Raw genomic sequence first — 18,569 nt, 5'->3', positions numbered from 1 at the left:
CAAGATTGTTATCAAACAAATATTGCTTATTAGCTCACAACCCCAAATCTTAACATGCTTGAGATTTGTCTTTCTTTCCAACTACATCTTATGGAGTCATGTAAAATTTGGAAGATCTTCTAGTTGACAATCATATTGTTTTTAGAAGTATATATCCTATATATGGGTAATAGATAACATCTAACGAACTAAATCTTTATTCGAGTTCGTTCTTCTCCTTAATGGAGAAGATTATTATCTTATGATGCTTCTTTCCTTGATATCTTTCAAGGAGACTCATCTAAAGTGTTTCTTTTCCTTGGATCAAATCTAAGGAGGTAATTACTTTAGATGTCTTACTCATCAACTTACATTTCTTGAATTCTTTGAAACATTTTACAAAGTATTCGGACTTGTGTTTTTTCAAAACAAACTATAGTCCAACCGAGAGTGATCTTCGGTGAATGTCATATAACATGAGTATGATTATGTTGTGGACAAGTGTCACTAACATCTAACTGAATTAACCTCAACAACTTTGTGATTCTTTCTTCTTTCCAAAAGAATAAAGATTCGAACATTTCGCCTCTATACAATTTTAACAAGAACGTATTGGATCCGGATCTAAGGATCCAAAGCTTCCATCTTTCACCAACTCGTAACTTATGTTTTAGAGGTATCACAACTTAGTTGGGATTAGTCACTACCTTGCAACCTTTTGGGTTTTAAGCATCATTGTATTCTAAACAGTTAACACTACCATATCATCTCTACCATAGAGACAATCAATTAGATTACCATAATCCAATCATTGATTAATAAAGAACAATGTTTTGTCAAACAAAACATTCATCCATCTCTACTATAGTGACGGAATTAAATTCCTTAAAATTGGAATGTAAAGACAATCTTTGGTTTTTCCAATTTCTTTGGTAGTTCATACGAGGAAGTAAGTACTATCTGCTTTCGCAAAGATCTATATTTTATTCACGTTCCGAATGTGAAGAACCTTTTCTTCTCTCATATTTCTTCTACTTCTTATTAGTCACACTTTTACAACAATTGTAAAACATAGTTACTAATACGGAATCAAGCATTCAAGTAGAAGAACCGACTGTTTTGAACTATTCAAGAACAATTTACAACACCTTCGAAAGGTGTGTTCTTGACACTTGCAAGACATTTCTTGCAAATACCCCTTCCAATGTCCATCCTTTCATAAAGAAAGTTTGTTCTCTTGGAGTTATTTTATCTTCTTCATTTGACTTTCACCTTTGACTACAATAGTCATGGTCCCTAAACTCCCACTATCTCTCTTGAAACTTATTTCAATTGTGTTATACACATCAAACATTTTGGAGAGCATGTGGTTTATTGTTCACTACATAGTTTACAATAAACTTAGTGAACTATAAGGATAGGGAAACAAAGGTGAAGTCCTTGCCTAGTTTCCGTCTCGTTAAGTGGTTTATCACTTCAACACTCAATAATTCAAAATCATCATAAGTCCATGTTGATGGACTATTTTTGTCAACCAACCATTATGTTCTAAACATAATTACAAACTTTCAAGAGTTGTTCAAGGCAACTCTCATTTCTTCATACAACAATTTGTAAGTGAAGAATCATGGCACATAAAGTGTCCATGTCTTTGTGCTTTCTTCTAAAGTTCCTTGTTCATGTAACAAAGAAACAAGCACTAATGTTTGCATTGATTAAGGGTTGTTCAAAACAACTCTTATTTCTTTATACAACATTTTGTAATTGAAGAATTATGACATTAAAAGTGTTGTCCTCTTTATGATAGACTTTATCTAACATACTCTTCTAATGATACTTTATCAATAGGAAGATTGTGAGGATGAGACTACTTAGGTACATTTACAAGCCATTAAAGACAATCTATGGTTTTGTAGTACCAAGTCCGGAAACTAAAGCTTTCGGCTTTTATTTGTCAAGTGTTGGATAGCGTTTGCAAATATATTGGTAAACAAATACATAACGAATATAAATTGATTGATTTTAAGCCATTTGATTCGGGTCTTTAAATCAAATAGCACCACCCACTATTTTTGGCAAATTCCATATCCCTCATTGGAATCCGAGAGTTTTGGAGGAAACTCATAGTAGGGTATGGGAGACTCACTACTACCAAGCCCACCTCACAATGATATGATGTTGGCTAGCATTAATAATAATGAGAGAGTACGCTTACTCATTTGCATCTAATGCAAGTACCCATCTTATTTGGCCTCTAGAGAATGTCACCTCACAATGATATGATGTTGGCTCCATTGCACTTAGTTAAGTCATTCCCACCATGCTTAGTTCATGAAGGGGTTCAAGAATAGCCTCACAATGATATGATGTTGGCCATCCTCGTTGCCTACACTCACCTCATCAAGTATGTGTATAGACTCTTCCTGAGTATAAGCATGCACTTTGTACTTCCCCATGATAGGGTGAAGGCGGTGTACAAGTCATAAACGATTGGAGCTACCACGGTGGAAGGCCACGAAGAGATATTCCAAACATCTCTCGCTTATCAACTTAATAATGGTTTGGTTGAGGGTTTTTAGGTCTCATCACATATCAACATTCATTTTAATCTATATTAAAACAATTTTGGTCGTATTACAACTATTGGTCCATTTGATTGTTTTAGTTGTATATAATACTCCCACTATGCTTATAAAACGGTTTTTAAAGCAAGAGTATATGATACTACTAACATAAGGTTTGCATTCATTGATGGACTATATAGTTGCCTTAGGGCCTTAGGATGACTATGAACCTTTGTTTAGATTCAACACGAGCCTTGTCTTGAATCTCGGTCTAGGGATGGAGATTGATTTTAGTTACGCGTTTAATCACATTAAGGCGTGTTGTCTTAGGGGCGTTGGACCCAACTACTTCATTTTCATGCATATCATATAAAGCAAGAAAGAAGTACTTCAAAGTAAAGATGAGCTTATGCTCATTACAACATTTGCATAAAACAAATTACTTTAAAGTAAAGAAGAGCTTATGCCCTTTTACAACATTTGATCAAATCAAATTACAACCAAAATCTAATCTACACATTCCCATGGTTCAAACAAATTTGAAACGGCCTATCACATAGCTCAATTATATTAGGCTTAGGTTCATAATCACCCTTTAATTAATTAACGCTTTAACTAATTAAATTGAATGCAACATTTTCATTTGGTTTTTGTATCCATAAAATTGATTTAAATGGAGCTAAATGAAATGAAAATCCAATTCTCATTTAAAGAGACAAAACAATTTTGTTCTCAAACTATTTGGGCCATCATGCAATAACCACAACTTTTTTGGGCAATATTGCGAAAACATAAACTTTTGGGGTCACTTTGTAAGAACACAAAAGTCCCTACTTCATGTAATTACACTAGAACCCAAAATTTAAACAATGCAAAAACTTCATTAAAGGAGCAAAACAATTTGTCCTTTAGCGTTTTTGGACCTAAACGTAAAAATGTAAACTTTTGGGCCAAAGTGCAAATACACAAAAGTATCAAAACTTTATGTAATTGCATAAAAGCCCCAAAAGTACCCTATAATGTAGGGTGGCCGGTTTTGGGAGAGGAAAGGAGTGATGTGTGTGTTGATTTGTGAGTTTTGACATAAAGCATGCAAGTGGTGCAAGTGGTGTGTGTGAAAGGAAATTAATCCTTACACACCCACCGATATCTCTTACACCATTTAAACAAATATCTAAAACATTTAAACATTTGCAAATCATAAAACATAAACTTTATGAAATAAATCAAAACTTTGAATCAAAACACAAAACTTTTTGTTCTTGGCTAAAATGTCAAGAACAATGAAGAACATTCATGAAAAACTCAAAACAATTTCCATGAACATTTTTCACCCAAAAACATTCCAAAACCATTCAAACTTTAGGGAAATAACATATAACCAAACTAGGGTACATAGGAGTTCCAAAAGTCACTTTAAAACACTTTTAACAAGTCAAACAAGAACCCAAAAAATCACCCTATGTATTTGGCCGAATTTTCCCAAAATCATGGCACCAAATTTTAGCTCCAATATTCATGCTCATATGAACTACATCTACAACATTTGAGATGGCAAATTTTCTAACAAAATTTACATTCAAAGAAACAAGAATAAAGCTTGTAACATATTACAACTTTTAAATCACAAACTATGAACTACAAAACCCAAAAAGATTCACCAACTACTAGACCTAGGCTCTGATACCACTTGAAGGAAGATTTTGTGAAAACATGTTCATTTGAGCAACATCATATAGCATGCAATTAACAATTAAAGGCGGAATCATGCTTGCATGCACTCAAAAACAAAACATTACCCATGAAATTCAAAGCCTAGTAGATTGGTGAACCAAAAGTACAACTCAAAACAAAGTGAGTTGAAATCATACCTTTGTAGATTCCTCTTTGCATAAGCAAAGGCTAATCACCCAAAGAGAGGGCCTTCATTCCTTGCATCTAAAATCTATGGATTTGGATGGATGAAAAGGTTTCTCCAAGTTCCCAAAATTGAGAACCTCTAAGTATCTTCGCCAAGGTTAGATTGGAGAAGAAATGAGTGACCTTGGAGTAGTTAGTATGGCTAGATACACCCTCCAAGGGGCCGGCCTCTTTAGAGAGAAAAGGAGAGACAAGTTCTCACCAATTTTCTCCAAAAAAAAAAACCCTTAATGAATTTTGGCTATAAAGTCATATTTATACCTTAATTCATTGGAGTGGCAAACTTGTAAATAAGTCCAAAACCCACTCCATCTCTAATATGGCCGGCCATTGGGATATTTTTGGACTAATTGGGCCTTTGTGAATCATTATTCATTAAGTTGTCATACAACTTAAGTTAATGGACTTGACGTTCAAAGCCCATTGGGCCTTAAGGTCCAAAACTATCTCGAGGTCTTTAACGAACTTATTTGTTTGATTAATTAACATATTAATTAATCCTTGCCATATATAATTAAACCATTTAATTATTCTTACTCATTTCCATTGTTTCTTCAATCTCCACCTTACACGGTGTACGATCCATTAGGTTCCTTTTAGCGAGGCAGTGGGCGATTAAAACGATTTCAAATCGATTGTGAATTTGAAACTTACTTTCAATTCTCCCTTTAGTGATTATACACGTTTAGGGCTTCCACAAACCATGAGTGACACCTAGCAGCATATCATGGTTACCTAAGCTAATCAGAAGAAGTGGAGAACCTATTCAGTTTAGGACTACAAATGCAATACGGTCTTTCTCTAATACAATACTCTTGACCACATTGTTTGGTTTGATAGTTTATTTATTCATGTCTACTATCCAATGTGATTCGTGTGCTTATATGATTACCTTGAATGTGATTTGGAACGACTTCCTAAATCTCATTCATACTCTGGCGCCAGAGATTCTAAATCATATCATAGAGTATTCTCCCTCAAACGGTTGGAAGGTTAGAGATCCCTTGTTGCGCATTCACTTGTCTCCATGGCTAAGTGGCTTAACCCCAACGATGCCGTGGACATCCCGATGGGGTGACTTTGACATAATCAAAGATCAAGGACTTAACCACAAGACAACTGTGATGCCTTAGGTCAAAGGACTACTTTGCATTATCCCAACCATGAGTTCTCATGTGACATGAATATGAGAACTCTTCGTTGATCGTGTTCAGTGAACTCATTCTCTATTGAGCACCTACGTACTTGTCCTTATGTCACACACACCAATGACTCGAGACTAGTCACTCTCCCTGAGAGAAGACACATGACGTACTGATCTTAACGGACTGTCAATGCCCAATTGGCAATCCTATGATCAGGAACGTTTAGGATGTGTCTACGAAAGAATGGTCTCATGAATCTAACTTCTTTAGATCGTATTCTTCCAATCACATATTCCTTGGACTTATCGTTTAAGCATATAACATTTATATGAGACGGCTCAAACAATAATCTTTGCCCTTTATATATAAACTAGATTAGTTTAACATGTGAAATGTCCGTAAAGTATCATCACATGATTGGTTTTAGGGCACATTTCCAACAAAGTGGAATGATCATTTCCGTGGCCAGGAGAGGTATAAGAACACCTTAGAAGAACTAGAAGAGAAGACTTACCCATTCCCTGACTCTGATGTGGCTACCATGTTGGAAGACTTGCTCAACAAGAAATTAATCGAGTTGCCTGAGTGCAAACGACTAGAAGAAATGAATAAAGTGAACAATCCGAAGTACTGCAAGTGTCATCACATCGTGACTCATTTAGTAGGCAAGTGCTTTGTCCTCAATGATTTAATCATGAAGCTCGACCAAAAAGGAAAAATTGAGCTAGATCTGGAAGAAGCAACAATAGTGTGAACACAACAACCATTATGTTTGTGTTCTTTAATCCCATACTTTTCTATGCATCACCCGTTAAGCCTCAGCCACGTTTGTCTATGGTGTGTTGTGAAATGGTTCGTGCAAGAAAAGCAAACACCTCGAAGGGAGCATGCCATCACAACTCATTTACCAATGATAATGAAGGGTGGACAATGGTGAGACAAAGGAAGGTGCAAAAACCACAGCTGCAAGCTATTCACTCAAGGAAGAAAGAGCAAAGAGGAAGCCCTTGCCACCATGTTGATAGGACCTCTCTAAAAGTAGCCATGAAGGTGACAAAGCTGACACTTGGAGAAAAGCCTAAGATTCGAAAGCTACGAGCTCCCACAATTCTGCAAGAGTACTTTCCCAAAGGTTTTTTCAAACATAGTTCAACCACAATTTTTTGCTACATGATCGAATGAGAAGAGCCCTTGAATGAGAAGGATATTGCTGATAAGGAAAAGGAGGATCCTTCGGTAGTGAAAGGAATACTTGCACGCTTTAGCTTGGAATAAGCATTACAGCTACTCGAAGAAATACGAAGGGCTTTAGTGGAGGTGTTGATGAATCCTGACAACTACAAATCACAAAATTACAAGGTTGGAGACTTGGAGCTTCGGCTTCACGAATGTGCCATGTGCTATGCCACATATGTTGCCATTAACTTCACCGATAAAGATCTGTTCTTGGGGTCGAAACCACACAATCGCCCACTCTTTTTCTTTGGTTATGCTAGAGAACAAAAGATTGGTTGCATGCTTGTTGATGGAGGTTCAACAATAGACATCATGCCAAAGTCAACAATGATGGAGATAGCAATCAAGATGGACGAGTTATCTCGTAGCTGCCTTCTAATCCAATGTTTTAACTAAGGCGGCCAAAGGGTAATGGGTATGCTCAGGATCGAGATGGAAATTGGAGAATTAAAGTCAAGTATGTTGTTTCACATTATTGATGCCAAGACCTCTTACAACTTGCTCTTAGGAAGGCCTTGGATTCAAATGGAGTCATACCATCAACCCTGCATCAGTGTCTAAAGTTCTACAGAGGTGGGATGAATACAATACAAGGGGACACTAAGCCATTTACAGAAGCAAAGTCGCATTTCGTTGACGCCAAGTTTTACATGGATGAAGACATGGTGCCAGAGACCCTTCCCATAAAAATCCAATCAACAGGTAAAGCCGTGCCAAGGAAGGAAAAGCTATAAACAATGTCATCTCTAAAGAAAAGTGGCAACAAGTGTTCAGAGCACTTGACATCTAGAAAGAGTAGAGCATCCTCAAAAGGATCGAACACACCAGTCTTCCAATACATTATGGTATCATGAAGAAAGAATTGCAATCACCATTTGCGAAAGAGACAAACAAGAATCATGCAAGAAAACTGGAAAAATAAGACATAAAGCTTCTGAAGGCAGCCATAGTTATGCCACTACCCAAGTTAGAAAATCCAAGTGTTTCCGAGCCATCATCTCCGAGTTTTGTTAGACAAATGCAAAACATGATGAGCATGGCTTTCTTCTTACCAAGAGGACCGAGGAAGGCTTTGACCCCAACGCTCACAAGCTTACGTCAAAGGCTGGGTATGACTTTACCTTATCTTCAACACTCGGAAAAGAATGATCTAGGCATTATTGGTGAAAGGAAACGTGACCTCATTGAAACCCAGAGAAAGCTGAAGAAGCAAGGTTATGGAGTTAACTTTACGAAGGTAGGCCTTAGTTTCACACCTATTGCACCTATCAAGATTTCAAGCAAAGGGAAACATAAGAAGGTTAGTACTTCACACATCAGCGTGGATGTAATGAAAGATGAAGAATAGTCAAAGCCCATTCCATGAATGTTGGTGTTTGATCGTTTGATCAGCTCCACACCTTGAACTTATGCGTTGGAGTGCATTGGAATTCAAGTTCAAACTCATATCTTCAATTGACCCGGTGTACCCACTGCACGAGCCTGTGTTCAACATAATGACTAGCTCTTGTTGGAAATGTGCCCTAAAGCCAATCATGTGATGATACTTTACGGACATTTCACATGTTAAACTAATCTAGTTTTACATATAAAGGGCAAAGATTATTGTTTAAGCCGTCTCATATAAATGTTATATGCTTAAACGATAAAGTCCAAGGAATATGTGATTGGGAGAATGTAATCTAATGAAGTTAGATTCATGAGACCATTCTTTCGTAGACACATCCTAAACGTTCCTGATCATAGGATTGCCAATTGGGCGTTGACAGTCCGTTAAGATCAGTACGTACTATGTCTTCTCTCAGGGAGAGTGATTAGTCTCGAGTCATTGGTGTGTGTGACATCAAGACAAGTACGGTAGGTGCTCAATAGAGAATGAGTTCACTGAACGCGATCAACGAAGGGTTCTCATATTCCATGTCACATGAGAACTCATGGTTGGGATAATGCAAAGTAGTCCTTTGACCTGAGGCATCATAGTTGTCTTGTGGTTAAGTCCTTGATCTTTGATTATGTCAAAGTCACTCCATCAGGAGAGTGTCCACGGCATCGTTGGGGTCAAGCCACTTATCTATGGAGACAAGTGAATGCGCAACAAGGGATCTCTAACCTTCAAACCGTTTGAGGGAGAATACTCTCTGATATGATTTGAATCTCTGGCCAGAGTATGAATGAGATTAGGGAATGCGTTCCGAATCACATTCAAGGTAATCATATAAGCACAAGACACACATTGGATAGTAGACATGAGAAAATAAACTATCAAACCAAACAATGTGGTCAAGAGTATTAGATTAGAGAAAGACCGTATTGCATTTGTAATCTCGAACTGAATAGGTTCTCTAACCTCTTCTGATTAGCTTGGATAACCATGATATGCTGCTAGGTGTCACTCATGGTTTGTGGAAGCCCTAAACGTGTGTAATCACTAAAGGGAGAATTGAAAATAGTTTCAATTCACAATCGATGTAAAATGGTTTTAATCGCCCACTACCTCGCTAAAAGGAACCTAATGGATCGCACACCATAAAAGGTAGAGATTGGAGATTAAACGGAAATGAGTAAGAATGATTAAATGGTTTAATCATTTATTTATGGCAAGGATTAATTAATATGTTAATTAATCAAACGAATAAGTTCGTTAAATGACTTCGGGATAGTTTTGGACCTTAAGGCCCAATGGGCTTCGAACGTCAAGCCCATTAACTTAAGTTGTATGACAATTTAATGAATAAAGATTCATTAAAGCCCAAAAGCCCAAAAATCCCTAAATGGCCAGCCATATGTGATGAATTAGGGTTTTGGTTATTTAGGTCACTTAAAGAAGTGACTATATAAATGACTTTATAGCCAAATATTCATTAAGGATGAAAAGGGTTTATTTTGGGGGGAAAATGGGTGAGAATTGTCTCTCCATTTCTCTCTAAAGAGGCCAACACCTTGGAGGGTACATCTAGCAATCCTACTACTCCAAGGTCACTCATTTCTTCTACAATCTAACCTTGGTGAAGAGACTTAGAGGTTCTCAATTTTGGGAACTTAGAGAACCTATTCTTCCATCCAAATCCATGGATCTAAGAAGCAAGGAATGAAGGCCCTATCTCTTTGGGTGATTAGCCTTTGCTTATGCAAAGAGGAATCTACAAAGGTATTAATTTCAACTCACTTTGTTTTGAGTTGATTATTGGTTCACCAATCTACTAGGCTTTGAATTTCATGGTAATGTTTTGTTTTTGAGTGCATACAAGCATGATTCCGCCTTTAATTGTTAATTGCATGCTATATGATGTTGCTCAAATGAACATGTTTTCCCAAAAGATTTCCTTCAAGTGGTATCAGAGCCTAGGTCTAGTAGTTGGTGAATCCTTTTGTGTTTTGTAGTTCATAAGTTTGTGATTTAAAAGTTGTAATTGTTACAAGCTTTATTCTTGCTTCTTTGAAAGTAAATTTTGTTGGAAAATTTGCTATCTCAAATGTTGTAGATGTTGTTCATATGAGCATGAATATTGGAGCTAAAATTTGGTGCCATGCTTTTGGGAAAATTCGGCCAAATCCAAAGGGTGGATTTTTGGGTTCTTGTTTGACTTGTTAAAAGTGTTTTAATGTGTTCTTTGGAACCCCTAAGTACCCTAGTTTGGTTCGATGTTATTTCCCTTAAGTAAGAATGGTTTTGGAATGTTTTTGGGTGAAAAAAGTTCATGGAAAAATTTGGGTTTTTCGTGGATGTTCTTCATTGTTCTTGATGTTCTTGCCAAGAACAAAAAGGTTTGGTGTTTTGATTCAAAGTTTTGATTTATTTCATAAAGTTTATGTGATTTGTTTTTAAATGATTTATCATGTATTTAAAGTGTTAAATATTTGTATAAATGATGATTGAAATAATTGTGATTGAATTATTTCAAAACTTATCTTACATACACTTGCATGCTTTTGACAAAACTCACAAATCAACACACACACCAACCTTATCCCTCCCCAAAACCAGCCACTCCCTCAAAGGGAGTACTTTTGGGGCTTTTATGCAATTACATAAAGTTTTGATACTTTTGTGTATTTGCACTTTGGCCCAAAAGTTTACGTTTTTACGTTTAGGTCCAAAAACGCTAAAGGACAAATTGTTTTGTTCCTTTAATGAAGTTTTTGCATTATTAAAAGTTTGGGTTCTAGTTGTATTTACATGAAGTAGTGACTTTTGTGTATTGTACAAAGTGACCCCAAAAGTTTTTGTTATTGCAATATGGCCCAAAAGTTGAGGTTAATTGCATGATGGCCCAAATAGGATGAGAACAAAATTGTTTTGTCTCTTTAAATGAGAATTGGATTTTCATTTTGTTTAGCTCCATTTAAATCAATTTTATGGATACAAAAACCAAATGAAAATGTTGCATTCAATTAATTAGTTAAAGTGTTAATTAATTAAAGGGTGATTATGAACCTAAGCCTAATATAATTGAGCTATGTGAAAGGCGTTTCAAATTTGTTTGAACCATGGGAATGTGTAGATTAGATTTTGGTTGTAATTTGATTTGATCAAATGTTGTAAAAGGGCTTAAGCTCTTCTTTACTTTAAAGTAATTTGTTATATGCAAATGTTGTAATGAGCATAAGCTCACCTTTACTTTGAAGTACTTCTTTCTTGCTTTATATGATATGCATGAAAATGAAGTAGTTGGGTCCAACGCCCCTAAGACAACACGCCTTAATGTGATTAAACGCGTAACTAAAATTAATCACCATCCCTAGACCGAGATTCAACACAAGGCTCGTGTTGAATCTAAACAAAGGTTCATAATCATCCTAAGGCCCTAAGGCAACTATATAGTCCATAAAATGAATGCAAAGTTTATGTTAGTAGTATCATATACTCTTGCTTTAAAAATCGTTTTAAAAGCATAGTGGGAGTATTATATACAACTAAAACAATCAAATGGACCAATAGTTGTAAGAGGACCAAAATTGTTTTAATAGAGATTAAAATGAATATTTATATGTGATGAGACCTAAAACCCTCAACCAAATCATTATTAAGTTGATAAGCGTGAGAGTGCTTTGAACACTCTTTCGTGGCCTTCCACCGTGGTAGGCTTCAATCGTGTGTGACTCATACACCGTATTCGTCCAATTCTGGGGTTGCAAAGTATGTGCTTACATTCAGGAGAAGCCTATACACATATGATGAAGTGAAAGGTAGGCAACAAGTGTGGCCAATATGGAGTTCTTCTGAGGCCATTCTTGAACCCCTACTTGAACTAGCATGGTGGGAATGACTTAACTAAGTGCAATGGTGCCAATATGGAGTTCTTCTGAGGCATCATTCTTTAGAGGCCAAACGAGATGGGTACTTGCATTAGTTGCAAATGAGTAAGCGTACTCTCTCATTATTATTGTTGCTAGCCAATATGGAGTTCTTCTGAGGTGGGCTTGGTAATAGTGAGCCTCCCATAACCTACTAGGAGTTTCATCCAAAACTCTTGAATTCCAATGAGGGATATGGAATTTGCCAAAAATAGTAGGTGGTGCTATTTGATTTAAAGACCCTGAATCAAATGGCCTAAAATCAATCAATTTATATTCGTTATGTATTTGTTTACCAATATATTTGCAAACGCTATCCATCACTTGACAAATAAAAACCGAATGTTTTAGTTTCCGGACTTAGTACAACAATCCCAAAGAATTTCTTACATGGATTGTATATGTATCTAAGTAGTCTCATCCTCACAATCTTCCTAATGATAATGTATCATTGGAAGAACATGTTAGAAAGGTCTATCATGAAGAGGACAACACAAACAACCAATGCTTACCTTTGTTAAATGAACAAAGGAACTTACGAAGATTAGCATAATGACAAGGACACTTTTAGTGTTATTAGTTCTTCACTTACAAATCGTTGTATGAAGAAATAATAGTTGCTTTGAACAACCCTTAGTCAATGCAAACACTAGTGCTTGTTTCTTTGTTAAATGAACAAAGAACTTGAGAAGAAAGCACAAAGGCATGAACACTTTATGTGCCATAATTCTTCACTTACAATTTGTTGTGTGAAGAAATAAGAGTTGCCTTGTACAACTCTTTAAAGTTTGTAATTATGTTTAGAACATAATGGTTGGTTGACAAAAATAGTCCATTAACATGGACTTATGATGATTTTGAATCATTGAATGTTGAAGTGATAAACCACTTAACGAGACGGAAACTAGGCAAGGACTTCACCTTTGTTTCCCTATCCTAATCGTTCACTAAGTTTATTGTAAACTATGTAGTAAACAATAACCACATACTCTCCAAAATTGTTTGATGTGTATAACACAATTGAAAAAGGTTTCAAGAGAGATAGTGGGAGTTTAGGGACCATGACTATTGTAGTCAAAAGGAGAAGTCAAATAAAGAAGATAAATAACTCCAAGGGAACAAACTTTCTTTATGAAAGGATGGATATTGGAAGGGGTATTTGCAAGAAATGTCTTGCAAGTGTCAAGAACACACCTTTCGAAGGTGTTGTAAATTGTTCTTGAATAGTTCAAAACAGTTGGTTCTTCTACTTGAATGCATGATTCCGTATTAGTGACTATGTTTTACAAATCGTTGTAAAAGTGTGACTAATAAGAAGTAGAAGATATATGAGTGAAGAAAAGGTGCTTCACATTCAGAAACGTGAATCAAATATAGATCTCTGCGAAAGCAGATGGTACTTACTTCCTCATATGAACTACCAAAGAAATTGGAAAAACATAGATTGTCTTTATATTCCAATTTTAAGGAACTAAATTCCGTCACTATGTGAAATGGATAAATGTTTTGTTTGACAAAACAATGTTCTTTATTAATCAATGATTGGATTATGGTAATCTAATTAATTATCTCTATAGTAGAGATAATATGGTAGTGTTAACTGTTTAGAAAATAATGATGCTTAAAACCCAAAAGGTTGCAAGGTAGTGACTAATCCCAACTAAAGTTGTGATACCTCTAAAACATAAATTACGAGTTGGTCATAGATGGACGCTTTGGATCGTTAGATCCGGATCCAATACCTTCTTGTTAAAATTGTATAGAGGCGAAATGTTCGAATCTTTATTCTTTTGAAAAGAAGAAAGAATCACAAAGTTGTTGAGGCCAATTCACTTAGATGTTAGTGGCACTTGTCCACAAACATAAATACTACTCATGTTGATTGACATTCACCGAAGATCACTCTCGGTTGGACTATAGTTTATTTTGAATAAACACAAGTCTGAATACTTTGCAAAATGTTTCAAAGAATTCAAGTAATGTAAGTTGATGAGTAAGACGTCTAAAGTATTTACCTCCTTAGATTTGATCCAAGATAAGGTAACACTTTAGAACAGTTTCCTTGAAAGATATCAAGGAAATAAGCATCATAAGATAATGTATTTCTCCATTAGGAGAAGAACGAACTCGAATAAGTTTTAGTTCGTTAGATGTTATCTATTACCCATATATAGGATATATACTTCTAAAAACAATATGATTGTCAATGAGAAGATCTTCCAATATTTTCATGACTCCATATGATGTAGTTGGAAAGAAGGACAAATCTTAAGCATGTTAAGATTTGGGGTTGTGTGCTAATAAGCAATATTTGTTTGATAACAATCTTGTAGGATATCCTTAAAATAACTTTTGGATATCGCTTCTATAAACCAACTAACAAATGTTGTTTTGTTGGGTAGTTCATTGTAATTCTACAATGTGATTTGCCTAAAAGCAAATGAACGAGAGATAGAACTCGAAGAATGGGTTCTTTGAGAGACAAGATAGTATTCAACAAATATAACAACCTAGTTCCTATACCACAAGCTCCAAGGTAGTCGATAAGGATTTATAAACCGTCTCAGTTGAATGGTTTTGAATTTATGACTACATTGAGTGCATATACGATATATACTCAAGGAAATGGTAAAGTACCATTTGACTCGAAATAATGAAATCTTCATAAGCTAATTGGTAGCTTAAGGTGACTACAATCAAAGAGAATGGTTGACTTTAAAGGAACCATTTTTGACGTAGTCTTAGTTTCAATTAATTCGAAGATTGCTAGCTACAACTAAATGGTGATTCAATGTTTGGACATAATATGGGTTTCCGAAACCATTATTAAGATAGTCTTGATAATATATGTCTAAAACTATAAATCACAAGACATGTAAGTTGTAGAGATCCATCCATCATGGATCTTAGCGAGTTAGTGGGAGCTATTTGCATTTTATGAGGAAAAAGGATCAAATCGTTTGATTTCTCATAAAGATGTAAATGAATCTTTTGTTTACGAGTTTTACAAAAGATTAGTGGGAGTTAATCATGTTCCTAAAATTTAAATATATATGATATATTAATTTTGGAAATGAAAAGAATACTTCTTCGTTAAAGTTATGACTTTAATACATTATATGAAGATAGAATGTATATGGGAGATATAGTCTATATACATGGGATGGAAATCTATAATGATATATTTCATGATATAATTGGATTATATCAATCCCTAATAATAGACAATGGATGCTAGGAAGTTTCTCATATGATGATAAACTTCAATAAGAAGGACGATTCTAGTGAGACTAGCAAGTTGCTCTTCTCAAAGGGAATGTACCCTTTGACTCCCAAAGAAATAATGCATAAATAGAATCCTTTATGCATACGCAGAAAGGTGATTTATGTATTTCATATTGTATGAAAAACATTGATATGAGTTGTACCTAGAACGGTACAAGACGATATCAGTGCAAGCCCAGGATCAGAACCATGGCAACTGTCAAGTGAGTCCTTAAGTATTTAAGAAATATTAAAGGATAAATTCCTCAAAGATCGAGGAAGAATCAAAGTAATGTAATGGAAGCGTAAATGTATTAGATTATGAATCTAATCCATCATTGGATGTTTCTTCATTATGAATGAAGAGATAAACGAATATCTCTTTATTATGACTAAAGAGATATTTGGATGGAAACATTAAAGTAATGACTTTAGTGTGTTCCATTATGAATGCAAGATATATTGCCATATAGAAGTTTACAACAATGTTGTTTGGATGGGAAAGTTCATTTATGAACTCTCTATTCGGTTCCAACCAGAAAGCGTATCACACTAATGGGGCGATAGCTCAAGCCTGGGAATCAAGGTCTCATCAAGATCCGAACTCAAATGAGAGACTGAACCACATGATTGAGAATCATGTATAATGGTGACGTCGTTATTCTCAAGGTTGCTTCTATGGATAACACATATAGATATCCACTGTCTAGGCCTACTATTCAGCCATTTATGAAATGACTACAGAAGAGGTATCATCAAGATGACCAACCTGATTGGCTCTAGTGCAAGTGGGAGATTGTTGGAAATGTGCCCTAAAGCCAATCATGTGATGATACTTTACGGACATTTCACATGTTAAACTAATCTAGTTTTACATATAAAGGGCAAAGATTATTGTTTGAGCCGTCTCATATAAATGTTATATGCTTAAACGATAAAGTCCAAGGAATATGTGATTGGGAGAATGTAATCTAATGAAGTTAGATTCATGAGACCATTCTTTCGTAGACACATCCTAAACGTTCCTGATCATAGGATTGCCAATTGGGCGTTGACAGTCCGTTAAGATCAGTACGTACTATGTCTTCTCTCAGGGAGAGTGATTAGTCTCGAGTCATTGGTGTGTGTGACATCAAGACAAGTACGGTAGGTGCTCAATAGAGAATGAGTTCACTGAACGCGATCAACGAAGGGTTCTCATATTCCATGTCACATGAGAACTCATGGTTGGGATAATGCAAAGTAGTCCTTTGACCTGAGGCATCATAGTTGTCTTGTGGTTAAGTCCTTGATCTTTGATTATGTCAAAGTCACTCCATCAGGAGAGTGTCCACGGCATCGTTGGGGTCAAGCCACTTATCTATGGAGACAAGTGAATGCGCAACAAGGGATCTCTAACCTTCAAACCGTTTGAGGGAGAATACTCTCTGATATGATTTGAATCTCTGGCCAGAGTATGAATGAGATTAGGGAATGCGTTCCGAATCACATTCAAGGTAATCATATAAGCACAAGACACACATTGGATAGTAGACATGAGAAAATAAACTATCAAACCAAACAATGTGGTCAAGAGTATTAGATTAGAGAAAGACCGTATTGCATTTGTAATCTCGAACTGAATAGGTTCTCTAACCTCTTCTGATTAGCTTGGATAACCATGATATGCTGCTAGGTGTCACTCATGGTTTGTGGAAGCCCTAAACGTGTGTAATCACTAAAGGGAGAATTGAAAATAGTTTCAATTCACAATCGATGTAAAATGGTTTTAATCGCCCACTACCTCGCTAAAAGGAACCTAATGGATCGCACACCATAAAAGGTAGAGATTGGAGATTAAACGGAAATGAGTAAGAATGATTAAATGGTTTAATCATTTATTTATGGCAAGGATTAATTAATATGTTAATTAATCAAACGAATAAGTTCGTTAAATGACTTCGGGATAGTTTTGGACCTTAAGGCCCAATGGGCTTCGAACGTCAAGCCCATTAACTTAAGTTGTATGACAATTTAATGAATAAAGATTCATTAAAGCCCAAAAGCCCAAAAATCCCTAAATGGCCAGCCATATGTGATGAATTAGGGTTTTGGTTATTTAGGTCACTTAAAGAAGTGACTATATAAATGACTTTATAGCCAAATATTCATTAAGGATGAAAAGGGTTTATTTTGGGGGAAAAATGGGTGAGAATTGTCTCTCCATTTCTCTCTAAAGAGGCCACCACCTTGGAGGGTACATCTAGCAATCCTACTACTCCAAGGTCACTCATTTCTTCTACAATCTAACCTTGGTGAAGAGACTTAGAGGTTCTCAATTTTGGGAACTTAGAGAACCTATTCTTCCATCCAAATCCATGGATCTAAGAAGCAAGGAATGAAGGCCCTATCTCTTTGGGTGATTAGCCTTTGCTTATGCAAAGAGGAATCTACAAAGGTATTAATTTCAACTCACTTTGTTTTGAGTTGATTATTGGTTCACCAATCTACTAGGCTTTGAATTTCATGGTAATGTTTTGTTTTTGAGTGCATACAAGCATGATTCCGCCTTTAATTGTTAATTGCATGCTATATGATGTTGCTCAAATGAACATGTTTTCCCAAAAGATTTCCTTCAGCTCTAGCAGACAGGAAAGTGTGGCTGGTTTTCCCACACGAAGGTCGACTTTGGAGAGACTCACAATGGTAAAAAATCTATCTAAAGAAAAGAAGACGATCTCAGCAAAAATGAGACATGTCAATTTAGCCAAAGATGGTGAGATTCAAAGTTTAATCCCCTCATGCATGAAGCGCCAATCAACACTAGACGTGAGTTTGGATGAACAACTGAAGGTGAAACGATGAACAATTACACACACCAGTCAATTCGCAAACTAGCAGATCAAAGAGGATGCCGAAGAAGAAATAGTCCAAAGCGTTTACCGCATCGCAGTTAAAGAAGTCAATAAGGATGAAAATGCTGAGGGAGACATCAATGAGGCTCCACCGCGAGGATCTGGGGGGGGGCAAGCGATTCTAGATAAGCTAAAAGAGCTAAACTTGGGCACAAATGAAGACCCAAAGCCTATCTTTGTTAGTGCACTATTAAGTCCGGAAGAAGTGGAGGAATATTACCAACTGTTGCTGGAGTACAATAACGTCTTCACATGGACATACAAAGACATGC

This window comes from Malus domestica, chromosome 13 (assembly GCF_042453785.1).
Source record: "Malus domestica chromosome 13, GDT2T_hap1".
NCBI classification, from domain to species: Eukaryota; Viridiplantae; Streptophyta; class Magnoliopsida; order Rosales; family Rosaceae; genus Malus; species Malus domestica.
The sequence above is the reverse complement of the archived record's forward strand: the minus strand, read 5'-3'. Positions refer to the sequence as shown.